Below are 24672 nucleotides of genomic sequence, written 5' to 3'. Positions count from 1 at the left end.
CCAATGCTGGGATCAAACCCAGGGTCTTTTGATGCTAGGCAAGCGCTCTGCCACTGGCCACATCCTCAGCCCATAGGATCTGTGCCCATCGAGGCAGTCAGGTGGGTAGACTGCTGTCGTAAATCAAGCTGTTTTATGAGCCTGGGGGTGAAAGAATTTCTCGACCAAGGCCTGAGGGTGAAGGTGGAAATGGTGCATGAGTCTGCTTTTCATTACTGTAAGAAAATACTGTGTGGGCTTGAGTGTAACTCAGTGGTGTGCAGGACCTAGGTTCAGGACACAGCACTGCAAAAAAGAAACATAAAAACCCTACGATTCAGTGCTTTGCAAAAAGAAGAGATTTTTAAGCTCGAAGTTCTGAAGGGTGAAGGCACAGCCCTGCACTGGCTTGCTTCTGGTTCCAAAGCACTTGGGGGGCAGATATTCTCCCCTTGCAGGAGGGCACTTGAGGAGGTGGAGTCTCGTGGCAAGATGGCAAGGCAGAGGTGGTCTGGAGTTCCCGCTCAGGTTCTTATGACAATGTGATCTTCGGAGAACTCTCCAAGGGGCTGGGAAGGCAGCTCTCCTCTAGCATGGGTGAGACCCTGGCTTCCATGTCCAGTACAAAACCAAAAGCCTCACTCTTGGAGGAAACCAGCACCCCCTGAGGAGGGCAGGGCCCCCAAGGACCTTCCCATAACCCCCCTTCTCACACTGAGGGCCAAGCTTCAGACACGTGAGTCCTGGGGGACGAGCCACATGCAGACCGGAGCATCTGGAGCATCAGAAGTGACCAGGAGGTGAAGGGTGTCCCAGAGACTGGGATGGCATCTGCCGGATCAAGGGGCATGCAAGGGGCACGCAGCTCAATGCTAACCAAGGGATCTCCTGAGTAAGGAACTTTCCTTTGTGCAGCAAAACGTCTTAGGAGCCATTTGAGGTGACAGTGAGGCCTGCAGTGGTCACACATCGGAAGGAGGACACCAGAGCGTGGCATTCACTTCCAGGAATTTCCTCCTTAAAGACCCCTAGTGTGGGACAAGGGGACCTGTTTGAGAAGGTTATGCTCTGAACCCCAAAAAGCTGGAAGCCACTTGAGCATCCATCAGTACAGGACCAGCTAAGTAAATCACAGTACCACAGAACAAGGTGGCCGCGGGAGAAGGGGCAGCGTGTGGCTATATGCCTCTGCATTAGACAGAAAGTGTCAAGTGACAGGCAGATTTCAGGGTATCGCGTACCCTATGATCCTGTGTGCAGTTAAAACACTACACAGTGAAAGCTGGGGAGCAAACCTAGGACCTTATGCAGGCTAGCAGGTGCTCGGCCATGCGGCCACACCCCCAGCCCCAAAGTTTTCCTTGTTTGTTTGAATACCTGCAGATACACCTGCAGACCCAGGGTCGGGGTCACTCTGGGCTGCCCCAAGTGGACTAGCCTTGACTAGAGCCTTCTCACTGAGGCTGATCTCCAGCGGGTGCCTGGGGCCTCCCTGAAGTTGGGCAGGCTGGGCCATGACTAGGGCAGTTGGAAAGAGGTTCCTGAGCGGCATGGCTTCCAGAAGGCACCTCCTGTGAGGGCAAGTGGAGTGCCATTTCTGCCCTGCGCACTTTGAGAATTACCTGGCAGATGCTAACTGGTTAATAAGAACTAATGCAGTCAGGGTTCCGGACTGGCTGCAAGGACATGGAGGCTCAGAGGCCAGGGCTTGGGTGCTAGGTCTGGGTGATGTTGATGTTCAAGCCATGTTCAAGTGCAGAGTTATGCCTCTCTGAGCCCTATCCTTGGCTGGCATCATACTACAGAAATATGTTAGATGAGGGCCCTGCCCTGAGGATACCACTGGAGGCAAGATGGGTAGACAGTGGATTTTTTTGTTTGTTTGTTTGTTTTTTGTTTTTGACACAGCGTTTCACTATGCAGTTCAGGGGGGCGGCAAACTCACTTTGTAGCTCTGGTCGGCCTCAAACTCACGATTCTTCGATTCTTCTGCCTCTGCCTCCTGAGTGCTGGGATTACCAATCTGTGCCACCACACCCTGCTCCAGACAGTGGATCTGAACAGGCCAACATGTGGTTAGGTTTGCGGCTCAGTACCGGACCCACTGTCCCTGCAGTGCCTCACCCCAGGCCAGGTGTCTTCCTTAATGGAGCACGGGGAGGTGCTCGAGGGTGCAAGGTGGCTGATTTGGAAGCCTCCTTCGGGCCCTGGTGACCAAGCTGTCCCTCTTTCAAGGCTTGAGACACCGACTTGAGAGGATGAGGTGGCCTGCACACTAAGACTATGGGTGCGCAGGACCTGCAGCACTGGCAGAAGACAGGCAGCCTCTAGACGTGTGTGCTCCCGCTCCGGCCAGGGTTCTGTGGGGAGGCTTAGACATGAATGGAGACTTGGTAGCCACGCTGCCAAGATACTTGGCAGAAGGGAATTCTTGTTGAGCAGATCCCCAGCTAGGCCAGCGACCGGCACAGCCCATCTGCCTAACAACTCCTGAAGGCAAGTTCTACACAAAGAAGAAAGCCGGCACTGCCCTGGCTTGTGAGGTGGGAAGGAGGGGCAGGCCATGAGTGAGGCAGAGGGGACTGCAGTGGGCGGCGGGGACCTCCCTGGAGAGCATCTACCCTTACCTCCCCTTACCTCCCCAGTCCCCAACTGCACGCACAGTTCAAGGAAAGGCCAGCAGTTACTGGGTGTCCAGCGCTCTAGCCAGCCAGGCTGGGAGGACATGCCTTAAAAAAAGCAGACACCATCCTTGCCGTGGCAAAGTAGGGAGGTGACATTCCTGGGCTGGAACCAAGAGGAGGTAGCACATGAGTCACTGCTGAGGTGTCTGCTCTGGCCTTTTGTGTGCATAGAGGGGGAAGAGGAAGCCAGGAAGGACTTGCTAGTGTGGGGGCTGGAGGAGGAGAGAGGGTGCACATGTACGTGCATTCATGTGCTTTGTACGTGTGTCTGCACATACCTGAGGCCACAACTCTGGCTTCCACATCTTCTATTTGCCCAGACAACCTAAAAATAAGTTATTCTAAGATTCGTTATTTATACACAAAATGCTTGCCCAGCACGAATGCTTTCTACCCACATTTTATCTACAATCAACCTCAAGTTAAAATGAGCCTGAATTATTTATGCATACACAGAATGGCTGGTGGGCAAAAGGCAGACTAGGGCACCTGCCCCGTCAGGCTAGGAAGCCCACAGAAGGATGGTCCCCATGTGGATGACAAGATTGGAGAAGGCATGGATTGATGATCCTGGCGTTGAAGGTGATAATGATAGCTGAAAAAGGACTCTACATGGCCAGGGGGTGACCATCTCACTTTTTACCCACTCAGGATATAGCCGTGGGCACCAGGGCATGCACGGCAGTATGTATTTGCTGGATTTCTTTGTAAGCACTGGGAAAGAGTATACACGTGTGAGACACTGATGCAAACGTGGAGCCAGGTGATTGTTAATTCAGCATGGACAGAAGGTGGTTAAGTGATAGACTGAGCTCAGAAGTCAGCTTAACTAGACAGGTGGCTGAGGGACGCTGATGTAGTTATCAGACTGGAGGGAAGATCAGAACCTTGAGTGAGTGACAGATCAGTAAATCACTTGTTGATACCGGGTAAAGGGGAAGGAAGAGATCAATGGGGGCCCAGTCACAGGTCAACAGATCCATGGCTAGATCCAAATAGGTTAGGCAGAAAGGCAAATAGAAATAGAGGAGGAGAAGGACTGATGCCCAACCTAGAATGCTTGTCTTGTCTTCCATGGAACCTGTGAATACAGTCCCTTATTTGATGAAGGTGCTTTGCAGATAAGATTAGGGCCCTTCCACAGGGAGATTTTCGTGGGATATTCACATAGGCCCAGTCACCGGGCCTGTCACTGTAGGTTCTGGTCTCCCCTGTGGGTTTTTGTTGATGTGTGTGTGTGTGGGGGGGGTGCTGGGGAGCAAACCCAGGACCTTAGCACATGCTAGGCAAGCTCTCTATCACTGAGCTACAGCCCCAGCCCTTCTTTGCAGTCCTTGATCGTGTCAGACTTGTTGCTACCTCCGTGACTTGGTTCTTGCTCTTTGTCTTGTCTGGTCCCTTTCATCACTCAGATCTCGTATCCGATGAGCACTGTTGCCTGCTCTCACGGGAGTACACTCTGTTCTGAGGGCCTGAGTTGAGGCGACAGGATGTCCCAGCTCCTAAGCCTGCACTGGCTGGCACCATCCCCAGCCCAAGTCCCGCCCAAGGTTGCAGGATGGAGCACTGTGCATGAGTCATCGGGCCACAGACACAGTCCTCTTGTTGGAGGGACCTGAGCAGTTATGTTGCGGCTGACTCTGAGGCCAGTGGCCCAGGCGAAAGGGAAAGTTAGGAATTTTCCCAAGTTCTTAGGGATCACACTAATCCAGGAGGGAACTGGGAAGTGGAGGAGCAGGAGGTAGGCCGTGTGCATGACATTGTCACCTCTGCCAGGACTTCCTCATCTTCCAGCTGAGCTAGGCCAGGCTGCGAGGAGTACATGGCACAGCCATGGCACGGCCAGGGTCCTGGCAGAGCTAGTGTCAGGCAGCTCCTGTCTCCTGGACCTCACCACTATCCACCTCTCGTCTAAGGGCGGCTGCTCTGTGCCAGCTGAACTGCTGCCCTGTGACAGCCAGCACGCCTCCAGATCTGTGGAGTGAAGAAGGGCACAGGGTCAGGGTTCTGGGATGTGGGCAGGCCTGGACGCAGGATGGGCAGCCAGCGGACTAGCTAGAGGGGCAGGGCTGGAAGGAGTACCCCAGGCAGAGCCAGGATGGGTATGCCACTGTCCTAGGCCCTCTAACAAAGTGCCACCAAAGGAATGGCTGACAACTGAAAATTCTCCAGCTGTCATGGTCGAAAGTCTGAAATCTAGGTGCTAACAAGCTTCGCTCCCTCCAAAGCTTTTGGGGGAGACTTCCCTGCCCTTTCCAGTGCCTGGCAGCCCCAGGTTTCTTTGGCTCACGGCAGCATCACCAGGGTCTCTGCCTCCATCTTCCTAAGGTCCTCATCCCTCCAGGTTTATGTCTTCACATGGCTGTGCATCTGTATTTGCATCTAAATTTTCCTTTTTCTTTGCAGGCCTGGGAATTAAACTCAGGGGTTTGCACATGCGCAGCAAATGCTTCGCTACTTTGCCGCACTCTCAGCCCTTTTTATGGCTTCATTTTGAGACGGGTTCTTGCCAAGTTGTCCAGACCGGCCTTGAACTGACAGTCCCCCCTGCTTCAGCCTCCCAAGAGGCTGGGATTATAGACATACACTGCACCACTGCAGCTAGCTCAAAATTTTCTCCGTTACAAGGATACCAGTTGTACTGGATTAAGAGCCACTCTCATGACCTCAGGTTAATTCTATTAAATCTTCAAAGGCCTTGTTTCCAAAGAAGATCACCTTCGCAGGTCCTAGAGGCAAGGACTTCAACACACCTCCCTGTGTGTGTGCAGTGGGGACGAAATCAAACCATAGCAGCGGGCAGAGGCTCGGAAGGGCAGGTGCACAGGGCTGGAGCCTGTCACTTCTCCCCAATCTGCACCTCTTCCCTGGGTACCTACGGCCCTTCCACCTGCCGGGCACAATCCTACCTCCAGACTCTGCTCCAGGGCTCCTGCTCTCTGACAGCTTTTCTCCCTCACTCTGCAGCTCCTCTGATATGGGTGCCTGCATCCACAGTAGGGCCCTTTGGTCCTCCCTGTGGTGCCCAGTGGGCAGCTTGTCCCCTAGAAGCCCTGAATCCAGCCCCTTAGCTAGTTAGAAATTCCCTCTGCACCATCCCTGACTTCTCACCTGTGCTGGAATGTCCCCACGAGAGGGCATGTGACACCTTGGAGACAGAACTATTGAACATAAACAGCCCTGACTGGAGGACGGGTTTCCTTGCTGCACCTCCCAGGGGCTCCATCCTGCTCCATGGAGCCCATTTGGCCACATCCAGGCCAGGGCCACAGAGGAATGCAGCTCACAAAGGCCCCTGGGGCCCTGCAAAAAAACCCAGACCAACGTCTCCCTTATCCACCTGCTGCCAGTGTCAGAAATGGCACCATTAGCAAGTCTGACAGCATCTATTCCAGATGAGGGTGACTGCCCACCCCCCGGGGGGTGGGTGGGGAGAGGCTGCCTGAGGAGCTGAGCTGGGACTGGCTCCAGAGCCTGGCAGCTTGGTGACATCTCACTCATGTCCTAGGGGAGACCTGTCCCCCCCTCGGGCACAGGAGGGGCTGTTCTGGGAGCTTGTCTAGAGGCAGCAGGCTGCAAGCTGAGGGGAAGTGGAGGCAGCCCTGCCAGCCTGGAGTGACAGAAGAGGTCCTGAGGCCCCAGGATGCGCGCTGAGCTCTGCCTTTTCCTCTTCCCCTCCCACCTTCCATTGTCCTATGCCTTCTAGCTGGAGCTGGCCCTCCCGCACACTCCCAGTGGCGGGGCTGTTGGTGACCTTTGGACCGGGGAAGCTCTGGGGCCTCGGGGCCCCACACCCAGCCCTGCGCTCCTTCCCAGAGCAGGGTGAGGCCCAGAGCTGTCACTGCTCAGCCCAGGCGGGGCAGTCCCACAGGGTCCCCAACCAGCCAGTCCTGTTCTACCCTTTCTCCAGGGGGAGGAGCTAGGGCTCCCAGAGGTAGGAGGTAGCCGGGAAGAGGGCAAGGTGCTGCCGCTGGCTCCGAGAAAGTGCGTTCTGGGTGGAGGCTGCTCTGTTCCTTTCCTGCAGCCACGGCGCCCAAGGGTGGCATGGGGAGATGTGCTAACCATGGACCCTTTTCCCCCTTTTGAGGGCCCAAAAGACTGCTGTAGGAAGGTGAGCCGGCTATAATAAAGAATTACTTCAAGCTTGCAGTCATCAGGTCTAGCTCAGGGCTGCCCCAAATAGCCAGATAATGGAAGCCAAATGTCTGTATGGATGGTGTGGCTCCTGGGGCCCAGCCCTCGGGGCAGTCACACATGGAGCTCAGGGACTGAGACTTCTGAGTCTCCTTTTCCATCCCCACTGATGTCCAGGACCGGTAGGCCCTCGGGCTGGGGAATGCTCAGAGGCCCCCACTGCTACCAGTTCCAGTCTGTATGACTCAGTAAGGCCTGGGAGATATGAAAGAGAAGCTTTTTTTTGGTCTCAGACTCCCAGAGCCCTGGGCTCACAGGTGCGCACTGCCAGGCTGGCTCAAAATGCTGCTCAGATCCAGGGCTTCGTGTGACCGGCGCAGCCCCCCAATGAGACAGGATGGGCTCTTGTGGGCGACAGTTAACTGCTGCTTTATTTACGCGGGCTCTGGTTTATATATTTGGCCGTGACCAATCGCAGGCTGCCATGAGGAAGCAGGGCGGGAATGGGACGCAGGCTCTGGCTACTATATCCAGCTGTGGCCAATCAGCAGTTGCCACAGAGTCGGCACGGGGCGAATACGGAGTGAGCACGAGGTGCGCACGGGGGTGGCTAATTTAGAGAGGGACGTAGCGCATTGCGGAAGCTGGTGTGGTCCTTAGTCCCGGGTGGGGTATGGTATGTTGAGCGCCTGCGCCCAACATTTGTGGAGAAGCACATGATGTCCCAGGGAGGGGTAGGAAGGCCCAGGGGTTTGGCTCAGCCTGGCTTTGAACCTAGAGATGGCATCTCTAGGCTTAGGCTGAGCCCATGAGGGGAGTCTGGTACTGACTGGTCCCTTGTCCCTGAACCATCTGCCAGCTATGTTCCTGTGCCCCTTCCCAGGGAGTACCCCCTGGCCCTGCACTAAGGCTGGTCACATGCCGCTGAGCCTGCACAGGGGACGAGGGCAGCCATGCAGCACAGCTGTGTGGGCCACAGGCTAAACCCCGCTAAACCCCGAGGGAGCGCGGCACCCAGATTTGGGCAGGCTGGGTGCCCTCCAGGCTGTCCTGCTCAGCGAAGTCCTGTTGTGTGTCCTACTTCCTCAAGGGCCCATGGAGACCTTCTTCTAGGGATGCTGGTGAGCACAGTCCTCCTTGGCTGGGGGCGCTGTCCCCAAGCCCAGCCAATCACAAACCTCTTAGCATTCCCTGGGTGTCCTTTGCAGCTTCCAGAAAGAGGAACTCTCTCTCTCTCTCTCCCCCAGGGTGCTTCCCTTGACTTCTCTAGAGGCCCACCCTGCTTCCTGTGGCCTCAGAGCTGCCCTCTAACTCAGGGGTCAATGTGTCACTTAGTGGCTGTGTGACCTTGAGCAAGGTATTTCATCTCTCTGGACCTCATTTGCCTTACTTAAAAATAATGGATATAATGATTATCTTTAAGGATCACGTGGGGGTCAAATAAGATCCTTCAGGGGTCACTGAGCACCTCAAGCATTTAATGAGCAGGTGGTATGACGTCATTATCTGGGTGTCCTCCTGGAGCGCCGTTCTCCATTCTCCTAAATCCAGACTTGTCTGCTTCCTGTCTGCCCGTCAGTCCACACTGGGGTCTGAGCAGGTCCTGCTCCTAAGCAAGGAGTTGATGGGGCGTAGAGCTGAGCATTCTGTGTTCCTACTAAGCTAGGAGGCCTTCAGGACCTGCCACTCTCCCTTTGGCCACCATTCATACGCTTAATCCAAGCAGGTTCCTAGAGTCAGTAATGGAGTAGAGGAAACCAAAGCCAGGAAACGGAGAGGATGAGGGAGTCACTCAAAGCCACCCGGGAGAACAGACAGCCGGTGGGAGAGCCCAGCCGACCTCCTCCGTGCAGCTGTCCTCCCCTCCTGCCTCAACGGCCCTCATTTCTCCAGAAGCCTCACCAGAGCTTTCCTGTTCACAGAAAGCAGCAAACAAAGCTCTGAGCCAGCCCCCTGGGCCCGAAGCTCCCGGGCCGGCGACCCACAGGCTGCCAGAGACGTTACCGGAGCTGATGATTCAACTTCCTGCCTTCTGAGAGCTCCCAGACCACAGAGGTTTTCTTGCTGGGAGGACGGGCCACCTCCCTGCAGACGTCCAGCCACCACGGGACCCGGCCAGCTACAGACAGCAAGGGCCAGGCAGTGCACAGGCAGACCAGGGGCTCACCCTGGGGTGCCAGGAGGCTGGCCCTCAAGTCGGTCCCACTTTGGGTTAACGCTGACCACATAGGGTGCCCCATGACTGACTGGTCAGCAGCTGTCCCAGTTTTAGCACCCCAAATCCTATATCCCAGGAAATGCTGGCCACTGTGTTACCACCCATAGCATGATTTTCTGCCTCAATGATTTTAGGGGTCTGAGCCCCAGGGCAGAACATTCTAGAATCTGAAATTGTTGCACCACAGCCCAAGGGGCAGACCTGGCTTTCTGCCTGTTTTTGTACAACTCCTGACCTAAGAATAGTCATCTCATTTTTAATGGATGAAGACAAACTTAAGGAAGAATAATACTTCATGACATGTAAAAATTACATGAAATTCAAATTTCAGTGTGCATAAATAAAGGAACGCAGCCACGCTCGCCCATTTGCATATTGTCTCCAGCTGCTTCTGCTCCAAGGCAGAGCCGCCTCGCTGCAGCACAAGCCTCAGGGACCAAGCGCCGTGGAGCCAACACGGTTTCCTAGCTGACCCTTGGCAGTAACAGTTTGCCAATCTTCATGCGCCAGGCGGGCGAAGGGTGATGTGTGTGGGTGGGCAGGGATGTGTCTTGGAGAAACTCAGATTAGAGGAAGGAGACAGAGCTGAGAGCAGTGGGTGTGATTCCACAGCACGTAGCCAAGATTCAGCATATTCGCTGCATGTGAGGCAGGAAGGTGGTGCTGAGTTCTTTGAAGACTCAATTTTGCCCATCTGTACAGTGGGGTGATGGAGAAGTTAGACACCATCTGCTTTTCTCTGGCTCCACAGTTTAGTCTTCAAGCTGATACTCTCAAGTCAGCCATGTGCCAGAGACTGCTGTATGACCCAGGGCTAGTCCCATGCACCCTGAGCCTGACCCAAGGTTTCTGCAGCCCACAGAGTGGGTGCCTCGCTGGTTTTGAGGCAAACCCAGATCTTGCTGCCAGCCCCGGAAGCTCCGTCCCATCCAGACATTGACCAAGGGCCCAGCAGCACCCACTGTGTGGGGGGTACTCTGAGGCCTCCCAGCACTGGGTGCTCAGTGCCTTCCTGTCGGGGGCCGAGCTTTGGGCTGGGAAGCTCTTCCTCAGAGCAGGGGCAGGCACCTGTGAGCCCCACCGGAAGCTCGTCCAGGGCCCAGCCACGCCCTGGCTGTCCTCAAGCAGAGCCACCGACCTCCTGAGAGGCAGGCAGCAAGAGAGACTGGTGAGCATGGGCCGGTGCCACGCGTAATGTGGGTCCCAGTCCAGCCCCTTGCCCATGGCTGCCCTCTCCTCTCTTCCCCCGGGCTCCGAGGAGGTGAATGTGAGCAGCGGGACTCTCAGAAGGCTTGGGCAGCTGGCCTGGGCCCACCTGCAGTGTGCTCTGGTAAGAGTCCCCTCAGCCTGCTCGGGCAGCGCCAGCCCTCCAAGGGCCTTCTGGGTGTGCTCTGATAGCCTCCGCTTGGTGTTGGGGGACATTATTCCTCTTAACTCTGTCCCCACAACTCTGGTGGCTGACATCCAATTTGAGGACTTTAGACAACCCAGGTCATGAAGGGTCAGCAGACGCTGCTGCCGACAGAATGGATCTGTTTCTGGATCCTCCTGAGACTTCCTACCTGCGATAAGCTGAGTCAGAGGAAACATTTATTTATTTTTGGTGCTGGGTATTTAAATTCAGATACACTGTACCACTGAGCTATGTCTGCAGTCCATTTTATTTTATTTTACTTTATTTTGAGACAGGCTCTCACTAGGTTGTCCAGGCTGACCTCAAACTTGGAATCTTTCTGCCTCAGCCTCCCAAGTAGCTGGGATTATAAGCATACACAACCACATCTACTAATTTTTTTTTTTTTTGTACTGGGGATCAAACTCACAATCTGGAGTTTGCCAAGCAGGCCCTTATGCCACTGAGCTAAATCCCTGGCCCCACCAGTAATCATTTTTAAGTAAACTTTTTAATTAAGGTATAGCTCCAAAAAGTGCACAAATGCCAGGCATGGTGGTGTACTTCTGTAATCCCAGAACTTGGGAGGCTGAGGCAGGAGGATTGCTGGGGGTTCGAGGCCAGCCTGGGCTAAGTGAGACTTTGTCTCAAAAAAAAAAAAAAAAAAAAAAAGCGCACAAATCCTAAGCGCACGGACAGCTCCTGTGGTCACACCTGTGTGACCATCACTTGTGTGATTAAAACAGAGCATCTCCTCCCGGGAGCCACCATCTTGGACCCTCTCCAAGTCCCTGTCCCAGGGGGGCCTCTATCACTGTAGATTAATTCTGCCTATTTTTGAGTTTCATGTCAGTGGAATCTTATTTATTTATTTACTGTGGGGTTTTTTGTTTGTTTGTTTGTTTCGTTTTGCTTTGTTTTGAGACAGACTGGCCTTGAACCTACCATATAGCCCCGGCTGGCCTCAAACTCATGGCAATCCTCCTGCCTCAACTTCCTGAGTATTGGGATTACAGGTGTGCGCCACCACACCCGGCCTGTCAGTGGAATCTTACAGTATGGGAAATTTTTATGTGAACCTTCTTTTGCTGAGTGACATTCACTCATGTTGTTAAGGATAAGGGCTGGGGGTGGGGGACATAGCTCAGTGATACAAGCACCTGCCTGACAAGCAGAAGGTTGTGAGTTTGATCCCCAGTACCTAAATAAATAAATGGGTAAGGACTGGGGATTACAGCTCAGCACCATAATGCCTGCCTGGCAAGCATTAGGCCCTGAGTTTGATTCCTGGTACTGGGCGGGGGGGGGGGGCATCAAAGTGATCAAGTAAATATAAAATGCGGTTTTTCTAGTCTGTTAAGGATAAAATATTGTGCTTGGTCTTATTGCTATATTCCATGTATGACTGTACTCCAATTTATTTATTCATGCCACTGTTGATAGAAATTTGGGTTATTTTCAGCTTTGGGTATTATGAACTGCTCATGTCTTTTGGGATGCATACATGTGCTTCCCTGCTGGAAATACACATTTCAGAATGGAACTGTTGGCTCAGAAGGTATATCCATGCTCTGATTTACCTTGGGTTGATTTTACTAAGCTACACGCCCAGCCCTTATTAAAATTTTATTTTAAGGTGAGGTCTCACTAAGCTGCCCAGAGCCTCAAACTTAGGATTTTCCTGCTTCAGCCTCCTGAGTAGCTGGTATCACAGGCATGCACCTCCATGCCTGTGTTTTTTAAAAGCAGCCTGAAGCCTTCGGTGATGTTTCTAGAATCCCTTACATTGGCAGTGAAAGGCAACATCTCCACCATTTCTCAGGCCACAGATAGTTGCCAAGCCAACGCCCAAGAGGAGTTCAGCAATGCTGGCCCGCAGCCCCCTGTGGGTGCCCTGGCTGGGTGGGGTGCTGAGGGCTGCCGAGTACATGTGCTACTGGCCCTCAGCCTGGAGGCCACAGAGGCCTTTTCTGGTGTCACTGCAGCCTCCAAGATCAAAATCCAAACCAGAACTGAAGTCGGAAAACAGGCCAGAGCATTTGAAGCCGAACCATTCTGGGAAGCCTGTGTCTCTCACTGTAGATGAGCATATGTGGGATCAGGCACCCCAACATGGCCACATGGTGCTGTGTGACAGGGGTGCCCTGTACCATGCAGCTGCCCCGCCAGTCCATGGGCTGACTCAGCTCCAGGCTGGTGGGCGTGGGGTGGGATGGTGGGGAAGGGGTGCATGTTGTCTCCAGAGCTTAGCAAGGAAGGGACCCATGTAGCTAGTCCTGTTCTGCGCTGCTTCTGATTCCTGGGGCCCTGATTTCCTCACACCATCTACACTACAAGTAGGGCTTCCCAGCAGTGGCCCCAGGACTTTAACCTCTAGAACTGACAGGGGAGGGGGTGCTGAAAACTCCTCCTGTACCTTCCTTGGGCAACAGCGGATTCTCCTGAGGTAGGTGGCACTTCTGGTCCATTTGCAGGTGGACAATGACACCAGGCCGCTGGAGGAGAAGTGAAGGCAGTTCCCCAGCTCCTGGGCTCTGGATCACAGCGAGCCCTTTGTTTAAGGGGCCCTGGGCCGGGATGGCCGGGGTCCCCACAGTCAGTATTGTCCTGAAGCTGGGATAGGCTTGTAAAAAAGAAAAATTAGATTTTTCAAGTCTACAATGGAAAACAAGTTACTTATCTACATGATCAGGTTGTTTCCAGACCTCCATCCTGACTGGCTTCCCTACTTATTCCTGGGATTTGGTGAGGTCAGGGAACGGGAGCAAATTCCTCCCATTTGGAGACCAGGTCTGTAGATTATTATTGAATAACACTACTGTTGGCCAGTTGACCCCATCCTCTGTATTCACATCTGTAAAATGGGACCCCACTTAGCACAGGACTCTAAAGAACTACTGCCCCAGAGAAAAGGCCGTCTGATGATTTCACTGTGAATGGCTCTAAGGTGTTGGCTCTAGGCTGGCACTTTGTCAGTGTGTGGAAGAGAATCGATTAGAACTATTAGCGGCAAGGGACAGAAAAGTCACTTGCTTGGCTTGTGGAGAAGGCTGGTTGGTTTATATAACAGAAATGTCAGAGGCTTCCAGTACAGCATGATGCCATGTCTCAAAAATGTCATCAGGGCCAGGTCATTCTTCATTTCTACTTTCTTCGGGATTGGCTCTGTTCTCAGACTCTGGTGGTAAGAAGCTGCCTGCAACCCCAGCATGACAACGTCACTTTGCCAAGCCCAAGTGACAGGGGACATCCTTCTCTGACCACATGAATAACTGGCATTAGCTCTGACGGATCTGGTGGTTTGGCATGGGCTCCATGGGTATCCCCAAACCAAGCACTCTGAAGCTGGGCCTGGTACGTAAGGCCCCGTGCAGCAGTGACAGGCCAGGTTTGCTCCCTCAGGGGAATTAACTCCACCTGAAATGCAAGTACCGGACTCAGTAAGGGGTGGGAACACAGCTCAGGGGTACAGCCCTTGCCTGATATGCACAAAGCCCCAAGCTTAGTCCCCTTACTGCAAAAGAAAAAAATGGTAATGAAAATTGGGGTGCTTGGCAGATGAGGGAAATGGATGCTCAGCAGAGAAACCAGAGTGGACAGGGACAGTGTGGGTAAACAGGATCCTGCTGTCCGAGTGTATATAAGACACCTGTGCACCAACATGCAGCCCCAGGATGTGCCGACCTTGAGAGACACTGCCCGACTCCAAGGATATATTCTGGGTTTTCCGAGAGGCCCCCAAACATTGTCCATTCCTTGGGGACCTGATGATTCCTACTTTGTCACCACACAGAAACCTGGGCGCCCTGAGTCTTAGAGGTTGTAACCCCGTGTGGAAAGGGGTCGTCCACTTGGGCTTCCTTACTCCCTGAGTGTACCGAGTTTCTTGTGGGGCAGGGAGCCTGGCTTCCTCCTCTCTCTACATTTGCAGAAATATTTGTAGCCTGAACATGAACAAGCTTTGGCAGGCACCTAGGGCTCCACACCTTGCAGACCTCTTTAAGGTTTACAGTGTGTCCTTTTCATTTTGCGTGCTGTCGTGCGTGGTGGCGGTGAAGGCCAGGCCCTGACTGAGCCAGTTATGATGCGTGATCTGAGCCTTTGCTCCCAGCTATGTAACCCTTTGCCTGGAGGTCCTGAGCCCTGAGAGCCTTGATCGTTTTATTATTTTAATGCTTTACTCAGTGTAGTCAGTGTGCTTAACTAACAGTTACAAGAACACTTCCTGGGGGCTGGGGATTTAGCTCAGCGGCATAAGCACCTGCCTTGCAAGCAGGCAGTCGTCAGTTCGATCCCCGGTACCGATAAAAAGGAAAAAGACAGAAAGAAAAAAAAAAAAAGAACACTTCCTTAGCATGCGTGAGGTCCTGGATGTGTTGGCACATGCCTATAATCTACTACTCAGGAGGCTGAGATGGGAGAATCAAAAGTTCCAGGCCAGCCTGAGCAATTTACAGAGATTCAATCTCAAAATAAAAAGGGCTAGAACGTAGATCAGTGGTAGAGTGCTCACCTCCCATGTGTGAGGCCCCAGGTTCCATCCCTGGCACTGTTTACAAATAAATTTAAAAAGCTGAGTACCTGTAATCCCAACACTCAGAAGGCTGAGGCGGGAGAATTGCCAGTGTGGGCTAAACGAGGCAGTGGACTGTAACGCCCAGCTGAACCGAATCATCGTGGTGCTGGAGGTGGATGGCCCACCTGAGGATCGTTGTCAACAGAAAAGAGAGACCCGGAAAGAAGTGGTGTCCTTGGTTCTCATGTTGCGCTTGGCTCTCCGGGAGGAGCTTGTTGCATTTCTTTCCTGATGTGGACTCAGCTGTTCCCATCACCCGAGGAGCTCAGGGCCTTATTGCTGAGAAGGGCTGTGGTCACTTTGGGGCAGCTCTGGTCCTTACTTTGAGCATGCTTTCTGGCTCCAGTGTGGATCCCTCAGCTGCTGGCACAGATCCTTCATCCCGCTGGCGCAGACTTTGTGGCTTCCACTGCTGACCTTTGGGCCTTCTCAGTGCAGATCCTTGACACAGACATGTCTAACTCATTGCCAAGGGTTCTAAGCCTCCAGGTGAACTCATGGGGGGCATTGCTATGGGCTCTAGGTCTTTAGCTGGACTCATTCGGGATGCTGCCATGGGATCCAGGCCCTCAGCTGGATTCTTTGGGTCTGAGTGTGTGAATGGATTTCCTGCGCTCTTTCTTTTGTATTTGACTCTTTGGGGGACCATTATAAAAATACTATAATACTATAAATTATGTGTCCTGTATTAAAATAATTTTCCTTGAAATCCCTTACCAGAACACTTGGTAAGCTCAAAGCCAGCCTGAACCCTATTGTCTCAAGAAAAAAAAAAGACATTTAGAATTTGTGTACAGATGAGTACACTGAAGCTTAGGCTCAAGCTTGCACAGGGTTCATTTCTGAGTTGAGACCAAATCCTAGGCAGGATGAAGCAGAACAACGGGCAGGTGGGAGCCCAGGCCGGGGCAACCCCTGCACAAGTCTAACAGCTTCTCCAGGTAGGAAGCGCCCCCATTTTTGGAGGCATGTAAGCCAATCTGCTGCAGCTCAAGAACCAGATGAAGCAGGTCGACTCTGGTTCTGACTTCATGGGTTGAGCACGTCCTTCACTGGCCTGACCCTGACTTGTCTCGGTGAACACAATGGGTTAAGATGAAAACTCCTGGTGCTTCAACTTCAAGTGCCTCGTCTCTTGAGCAGCAGACCTGTTCCCCGCCCTTGACACAGCCGCCAGCCCTGTGTCCCCGGGCAAAGGCATGGCATTTACTGGCCTCCGTCACTTTAATGAAAAAGCCCCTACACCAAACAAATATGAGCACAGACATTTGCAACTAATTATGGTATTGCTGATCAGTCAAATTTCATTGCAAATTGCATGTTGAAATTGATAGTGTGCACGTCATGAATAAACTGGTTGTCTGGGAAAGTGACACAGGCACACAGGACTAGATTCATAATTTAATTTAGACTGCGACAGCCCCTCTGGAGAAGGGGACAGGGCGAATTAGCATGGGCCTTGACATTGCTTGTGCATCCAGGTACTGGACCTCCTGCCAATGTTCCTGGCTTCTGAGGGAAGCAGAGCCTGCTTTGGAGTCCACCCACTTGGGGAGACCGCAGGGCGTTGAGTATTCCAGGCTTTAATTCTTGGTTTGCAAAATTGCAGCTTTGAGTTGGTGTCAGGAGGGGAAGCCAGCTCTGAGTTGCCTTCCGTCCACTGCTGAGAAGCCCTCTCAGGATGCTTCTTGGAGGACAGACACCTCCTGCTGTGGCAGACGGCACTCCAGGCCTTCCCTACCCGTGGTCCCCACATGAGGGGGACACAACCCACCTCTGGGTCAGGGTGGGGGTCCCTAGGTCAGGTTTGGCTTGGAAAGGAAGAAGAGCAGGGTGGGGAGGGGCAGACAAAGCACCTCACTCAGCCCTTCTCCTGGGGAGTCTGGGAGGGCTAACAGTCCAACAGACACAATCCCAGTTTGCCAAGGGACCTACAAGATGCATGGGCAATATGTGTAGGCTCAGCACTGAGCCTTCAGCCATGACCCCCTGGAATGTGTCACCATGTCCCCAAGCTGGGAAGGAAGACGGGAAGGGGGCTGCAGAACAGGCAGAGTACACAGGTGTCTCAGGTAGCACCTGTTTCCCCGGGAGCCAGCCCAGCCAGCCCGGAGTAGACGGCAATGCAGCCTGCACCCCTGAGCCCTCCAGCAGGGAGAGGTCTCCACTTCTGCCCTCTGCACTGACGCTGGACTGGGGCTGTGGCTCAGTGGTAGAGCGCTGCCCAGCATGCTCAAGGCTCTGCATTCCCACCCCAGCACCACAAAACTCAAACCCAAACTGAAGGACTTCAGCGTCGAAGGAAAGTGGGCCACCAAGGACGGGAGAGAACTGGCAAGCTGAGCCGGGCTGGAAGGGGGTGGCAGTGATTCAGCTTCAGGAGCCTGCCTGGAAACAATAGGAGACGGAATCCAGAAAAAGGTTCAGGCCTGGAATCTCAGTCCGGAAGTGGTCAACGGCTGGGCGATGTGCAAAGCCAGGCCCCTGGGGGAGATGGTGAAGGGAGGGACAGCGACAGAGAGGAGAAGGCTGCCGAGGACCAGCCTTGGACGTGAGCAGTGCTGGCAGAGGAGATGGGATGGGGCTGCTGGGGAGGCACGAGGGTGGCACCAGCGGCCACCAAGGAGGCTGCAAGACCAGGTGCACCTGGAGATGCATTGAGGGGAGGTGCAGGCCAGGCCCTGGGCTCAGACACCACCCTCCAGAGTGACCCTGACTTAGGCGGTTCTAGGGCCAGGAAGGCTGCTGGTCCGGCCGAGGTGGGGAGAGGAAGGGACAGGGAGGAAAGCAAGGGCTTGAAGACCCCAGAAAGGGCCAGGACCTTCTAAGAGCTGCGCTATCAGGGCCAGGGGGACACAAGGTCAGGAGGAGGCTGAGCCCCAGGGCGCAGATGGAAACCATCGCGGGGAGATGCTTGGGCACTGGGGCGAGGGCAGCCTGGGCGTCAGTGGGCAGCCCCTGCGGAGGCTGGCGGGACGGCTGCCCCTGCCAGACCCCCAGGTTCCGGCTCCGGTTCCGGTTCCGAGCCCGTGGGAGGCAAGGGCGGCGCAGACGCGGGTGGGCGGGAGCCGTGGAGCCGGCGCAGCTTCTGTTCCGTCTGTTCCGAGGGCTTCTATTTTCTTAGCAGAATCGGAAGGGGTTGTCAGCTGAGAGCCGGGTGGAGGAGGAGGCGCGAAGCAGTCTAGGAGAGCGGGTGTGAAGAGACTGGGCCACCGTGCCTAGGGACTGCCTGAGCACCATGAGCACTCTTCATCCAGAGCCAGGCCCGAGTCTCCGCGGCTCGGGAGGCCGAGGCAAGAGGGTTGCATGTTTAAGCCCAGCCTGGACCATTTAGAGAGACCCCAGCGCGAAGTAAAATTTAAAAAGGGCTGGGGATGCAGCTCAGCAGTCCAGTCCTTGGCTGCGATGCGCCAGGCCCTGGGTGCGATCCCCACTGCCACTAAAAAGAATGCAGGAAAACTGGTGGCTGGCAGTGGGGTTCAGTGGGAGACAGGGTGCCCCACAGGCAGGAGGCCCCGGGTTGGTCCCCAGCACCGAGGATAAGCAACGTGAGGCTGCTCTGCTGGGCCCTGGTGGGTTCATCCTCAGGCCTGGGCAGGCTGAGTTCGCTGTGCGGGGCTGAGGGGGCTGAGCTTACTGGACGCAGGGGAGGTGGAGGATGGACTCCGGGCAGGTGAGGGTGGCCCGTGCGTGCCTGTGTGTGGCCCCAGGCGAGGAACCCACCCAGCTAAGTGCTCTACCACTGAACTAACCCTCCAGCCCTTTTTATTTGTATGTTTTCATTTTTGGGTGGCTCTGAAGATTGAACCCAGGTCCATCACCCTGAGCTATGTCTCCAGCCTTAATTTTTTTTGACACAGAGTGTCACAAAGTCAGTAAGTGGCAGGCTGGCCTCAAACTGGCAATCTTCCTGCCTCAGCCTCCCAAGTAGCTGGGATGACAGGTGTGCGCCACACTTAGCAAAACCAAGACCTTGAAGGAAAAGAGGTGTAGGGGCTGAGAGGCCTGTTCCTCTGCACGAGGCTGAATACAGCGCTAAAGCAGGTGTGGTTTTGTTTTATTTATTTATTGTTTTGGTACTGGGGACGAACTCATGACCTCGCACTTGCCAGGCAGGTGCTTGTGCCTGCTGAGTTACATCCCGGCCCTCAGGAGCAGTTTTACATGTCGTGACTGTGGGCAGAGTGACACGGGGAACGGTAACTGCTGTTCTTACCCAGCAGCGTGACAGGACATTCAGCCATGGGCGCCGTGCTTTTCTGTCTTCCCCGGCTGCTGGGGAAGAAGTCCAGGTTTCCAGCTCCCCCGAGCTGCACCCCAGCCCCTGCAGTGGCACCACGGAGCACGATGGCGCCTCCCTGGGGTCAGGAGGACCACAGAGGGGAGCTGGCTGCCTCCTTAGAGACTGGGAAGCAGGGTCCTCCAGAAGAGGCAGTTTCCCAGTGAGCAAGAAAGTCAAGGGCACATTCAGAAGTAAAATTGCAAATGTGGGGGATTTTCTCCGAGGTCTAAGACTGTGAGTTTTAGAGAGTCTCTTGGGAGAATTTCAGAAATGGGATAAGGCAGGAGAAATTGAAAAGGCACATGGAGTTTAAGAATGCCTGGGACCAGGCATGGTGGCAGACACCTGTAATCCCAGCACTCGGGAGGCTGAGGCAGGAGGATCACTGTGAGTTCCGGGCCAGCCTGGGCTACATAGTAAGTCCAAGACAACCTGTACTATACAAGAAGACCTTGTCTCCAAAAAAAGAAAAAAAAAGCACCCCACTGGGGTTTCTGGACCACTTAGGGCAACAGATAGGAACAGGGACCAAGGGCTGAGGAGAGAACTGTAGACCTGAGGGGTCAAGGCAGCGGGCATGGCTGGGCTGCATCCATCGCACGTGGAGAAGAAAGATTTTGCTCCCACTGATGGAGCATAGGGGTCTGACACGAGCAGGCTTCACAGGGCAGGTGGCGCCATCTTTGTTCCTAGGTAGGACGACCCACAGCTTTCGGGGTGCTAAGCCCATACCCTACCTCTGAGCCGCACCCCAGCACCCAGGTGGAAAATGCTCATCAAAACTCTCCTCACAGGACCCATGCAAAAGCACAGACACCTGATCAAAGAGAATCGTTTACAAGTAGACATACAGCATGGGCAGCCTGTCTGTAATACATTGGGCTCAAACTCACCTGGACGGGAACGTTGTGGGGGTGAGGAGGTGGCTGGGGGCACTTGGTGAACAAATTGGGATGAAGTAAGTCCAGGCCTTTGCCTCGGTTCGTCTGCTTCAGGTGCAAATTAATGCAGGTGAATTAAAAAGCTGGGGCAGGGGATGTGGCATTGGTGCAAAGACAGAACTAGACCCACAGGCATATGGTCAGTTGATTTTCAACAGAAGCCTCCAGAGCCATTCAGTAAGGAATGGACAGTCTTTCCAACAAACTGCGCGGGGCCATGTGAACAGCACACACCACATAATGAACCTTGACTTTTCTTCGTTCCATATAAAAACAGTAACTCAGTATGGATCATCGAGCTATAGATATGAACTATCAAACTGCTAGAAGAAAACAAAATATTTGTGGCCTTGGGTTTGGCAAAGAATTTAAGGAAGATACAATGCAGCAAGAATTATGAAGCTAAATTTGGTTTCTTTCTTTCTTTTTTTTTTTTTTTGTCTTTTTCGTTTTTATTGATCAAACTCACGACTGCCTGCTTGCAAGGCAGGCGCTTATGCCGCTGAGCTAAATCTCCAGCCCCTGGTTTCTTTCTTTATTGTCACTATTTTGGGGGGTTTTGAGACAGGATGTTGTTATGTAGGCCAAGATGGCCTCAGACTCACAGCAACCCTCCTGCCTCGGCCTCCCAAGTGCTGGGATTATAGGTGTGCACCACCATATCTAAATGCTGCTTCTTTTTCTCCTTTTTATTAAAACAGGGTCTCACTGTGGGGTGTAGGCTGGGCTTGAACTCTCCACCCTACTGCCTCAGCTTTTCTGGTACCAGGGTTAGATATAAGCCACCATACATGGCAATAAATTGAGTTTAATCAAATTTAAAAACGGTTACAAAGATTGGGAAGTGATGCTACATTATATTCATTTATTCTCTCTCTTCCTGTTTGTGGAGACCAAACCCAGGGCCTCACTCACCTGGCTGTGATTTAGCAGCGAGCCACCCCCAGCTCTAACTGTCCTCCTTGTTATAGTGGTCTGGTAATCTAAAAGAACACCTCCTGTGGCTTCACTGACTTTCCGTAGTGATATGGACAACCTTTTACATATCCATATAAATTTAATCATCATCTCATTAAGTCCCACAAAAAATACCAGGTGAGTTTTTATTAGAAATTCCCTTCAACTGCTGGGTATGGCAGTGCACATCTGTAACCCCAGCACTCCAGAGGCTGAGGCAGGAGGGTCACTCTGCAAGTTCAAAGTCAAAGCCAGCCTAGGCTACGTGAGTTCAAGACCAGCCTGAAATACATGTGAGACCCTGTAGATGACTTTGGGAAGAACTCATAAGTCTTTGCAATATGTAGTTTCCCAATCAGTGAACACCAAAAGTATCTCTTCTTTCTTCTTTTTTGAGACAGGGTCTCTTTAATTTCTGTCAAAAACACTGTATTGTTCTGCATTAGAATCTTACTCGAGTTTTATCAATTTATTCCTAGCAATTTAATATTTTAAATGATATTATAGGGGCTACCTTTTAAAAACATAATTCTCCCTTTGTTGCTGTTAAATAGATTTTTTGAAGTTCAATTAATTCTAATCACAGATTACAGATTACATTACAGATGAATTCTAATTATCTATAGATTTTTGAAAATTTTTCTTCTTTAAACAAAGACAACATCTATAAACAATGGGGATGCTGTTTCTTCCTGTCCAACTCCTGTTCCTTCTGTTTTTTCCTTTCCTCCCTGCACTGGCCATAACCTCTACTACAGCGTCCAAGAAAAATGGTAGTAATAGATATCTTTGTTTTGTCCCAGTTTTCAAAGGGAAAACTTTTCAGTGTTTCACCACTGACGCTGACATTTGTTGTAGTTATTTTTAAAAGACAGACTTTGTATGATTAAAGAAGTATCTTTGCAGTTTCGTTTGGGAAAAATTTTCTTAAAATTATTTGTCCATTTAATCCACTCAATGCCCAATTTTTATCCAATGTTTTTCTGCATTTATGGAGATAAGCATATGAATTTTCCCCTTAGATATGCCATAGTCAATTAAATATGTTTAACAAAAATAGTAAACTGTGTTTTAAAATGTTAACCTAAGCCAGGGACCGTGGTGTGTGACCTGAAGTCCCAGCATCAAGAGGCCGGGGCAGGAGGATTGCCCTGGGTTTGAGGCCTGCCTGGGCTACATAGTGAGACCTTGTTTCAAAACAGAAGAAAGAAAAACGTTAACCTAACATTGCCTTCTTAGGGCTTTATATAATTTGGTGATCACATATATTTTTCTTTTTATATGTGGTCAAAGTTTGCTTAATAAACTTTGTTTAGAGTTTGTATAACTCTGTTTATAACTGAGATTGACCTTTAATTTTCCTTAATTGACCTTGTCAGCTCTGGAAATCAGGGTTATGTTAACTCCATAAAGATAGTCAGGGAGAATAACTTCAGTTCTTGAGGGGAGAAACTCCTAAACTTCTAGAAAAGTTGTATTACGAATGGAATTACTTTTTTCCCTGAATAGTCAACAGAACGCATAGATAAGCTATCTAGGTTTGGAGTTCTCTTTGTAGAAGATTTTAAAATATTGTTTAAATCTTTGAGAGTTATGGGATATTCAAAGTTTTCTGTTTCTTCCTGAGTTACTTGGTAATTCATTATTTCTAGGGATTTTTCCATTTCCTCTAAACCTTTTACCGTTATTGGTATTATGTGACTCACAATACCTAACCTCTCCTTAACTTTTAGAAAACCATGAGAGCTCTTGCAATGTCCCTGATCTCCTCCCTAACAGCAATTAACGCTGTTTTTTCTCTTTTTTTTTTTTGTCTTTTTCCTTTTTATCGGTACCAGGGATCGAACTCACAACCACCTGCTTGCAAGGCAGGCTCTTATGCTGCTGAACTAAATCCCCAGCCCCTCAATAATTTTTTTGCTGTATTTATTATCTCATAGTTTTTGGTTTTTTGGTACTGGGGATCAAACTCACAACCTTGAGATTAGCAGGCAATGCTCATGCTACTGAGCTTAATCTCCAGCCCTGTTTCATGCTTTGAGTAACACTTTCTAAAGGCACCCATGGCTCATTAATTTTCAATAATTCTTTTCAAATATATGGATTTAATGCTATAGATTTTCCTGTAAATTGTTTCTTAGCTATACTCACAAATTTTTATATGTGAAACTTTTACTGTTAATTTATTCTTTTTCTTAGGAATCCACAGGATTTCTTATATTCTGGATACAAGCTATTTACTAATTATTGGGGTTGTTTGTTTTTGCATTTTGAGAAAGAATCCTGTTATATAGTTCAGATTGGCCTTGCTACATAGCCTAGGCTGGCCTTGAACTGGCAAGGATCCTCCTGCTTCAGCCTTTGAGTGCTGGGATTATAGGTATGTTCCTTATGCTCAGATAATTACTGGCTTTGCAAGTACGTCCTCTTACTCTGTGCCATTCTCTCTCTCTCTCTCTCTCTCTCTCTCTCTCTCTCTCTCTCTTTCTTTCTTTTAAACAGGGTTTGGCTGTATAGTCTAGGCTGGCCTTGAACTCACTATGTAGCCAAAGCTAGCTTCTTGGCAAGTCTCCTGCTTCAGCCTTCTGAGTGCTGGGTTTACAGGCTTGTGCCACCATGCCTGGGTCTGTGTCTTTCTTATAATGACATTTTGATAGGCAGGAAGTTTTAACTATAGTATAGTTTAATTAGAACATTACTTTTTTTTTTTTTAAACCGGTACTAGGGATTGAACTCATGGCCACGCACTTGCAAGGCCGGGTCTTATGCCGCTGAGCTAAATCCCCAGCCCAGAACATTACTTTTTGTTTGTTTTGTTTTGGTACTGGGATCAAACTCATGACCTTGTTGCTGTACCCCTGCGCTCTAACCCTGGCCCTAGAGCATGACTTTTTATCTTACATTTTGCTTTGTGGTGCTGGGGATCCGACTCAGGGCTTTTGTGCATGCCAGGCAGGAGTGCTGCCACCGAGCCACAATGCCGGCCCTGTGACTGGTGATCCCTGTTCTGCATGTGTGTGGCTGGGGTCCCCCTCTGCCCTGAAATAGCTAAGATGCTCTCCGGGTGTTCCTGCTCCTCCTCCCATCCTCCTCCTCCTCTGGGCTGGGGACTGAGTCCAGGGCCCACACTTGCTAGCTAAGTGCTCCGCCTCTGAGCTGCAACGCGCCGGCCCTCCTATGGAATCTTCTAAAAGCTTTGCCTTCTGCCTTTGCCAGCAGATATTTGCTTGCGCTCTACTAAGCCACAGCGCTGAGCAACACAGTGGGGAAAACCGGTCGGGCCCTTGAGTCACCTGACAGATGCTAACCTCTCGCTCTCACCTCATTCCTGGCTTCTAGGGATCAATTATAAGGGAACTTCTCAGTCACTTCTAAAAAACAATCGTAAGGGTACGCATTAGAGCAGAATACATATAAGGAAAATTTTATATTCAATTAGGTATACAATAAAATAAGGCAATTACTGATGGAATATTTAGTTATTAAAAAATTACCATCCTGAGATTTG

At 51.6% G+C, this 24672-nt stretch overlaps 1 long non-coding RNA gene across 1 annotated transcript; it reads left to right on the top strand.

Moving 5' to 3' along the window:
* Positions 1 to 6640: 6640 nt before the first annotated feature.
* Positions 6641 to 9377, top strand: LOC134471699 (uncharacterized). The gene is made up of 2 exons (XR_010041285.1): positions 6641 to 6774; positions 8720 to 9377. It is a non-coding gene; the product is annotated as an uncharacterized LOC134471699 (long non-coding RNA).
* The last annotated feature ends 15295 nt before the right edge of the window (positions 9378 to 24672 follow it).

This window comes from Cavia porcellus, unplaced genomic scaffold (genome assembly GCF_034190915.1).
Source record: "Cavia porcellus strain 051 isolate PalLab524CR breed Dunkin Hartley unplaced genomic scaffold, mCavPor4.1 scaffold_19, whole genome shotgun sequence".
Lineage (NCBI taxonomy): Eukaryota > Metazoa > Chordata > Mammalia > Rodentia > Caviidae > Cavia > Cavia porcellus.
Note: the sequence above shows the minus strand (reverse complement) of the source record. Positions and strands in the feature narration are given on the sequence as shown.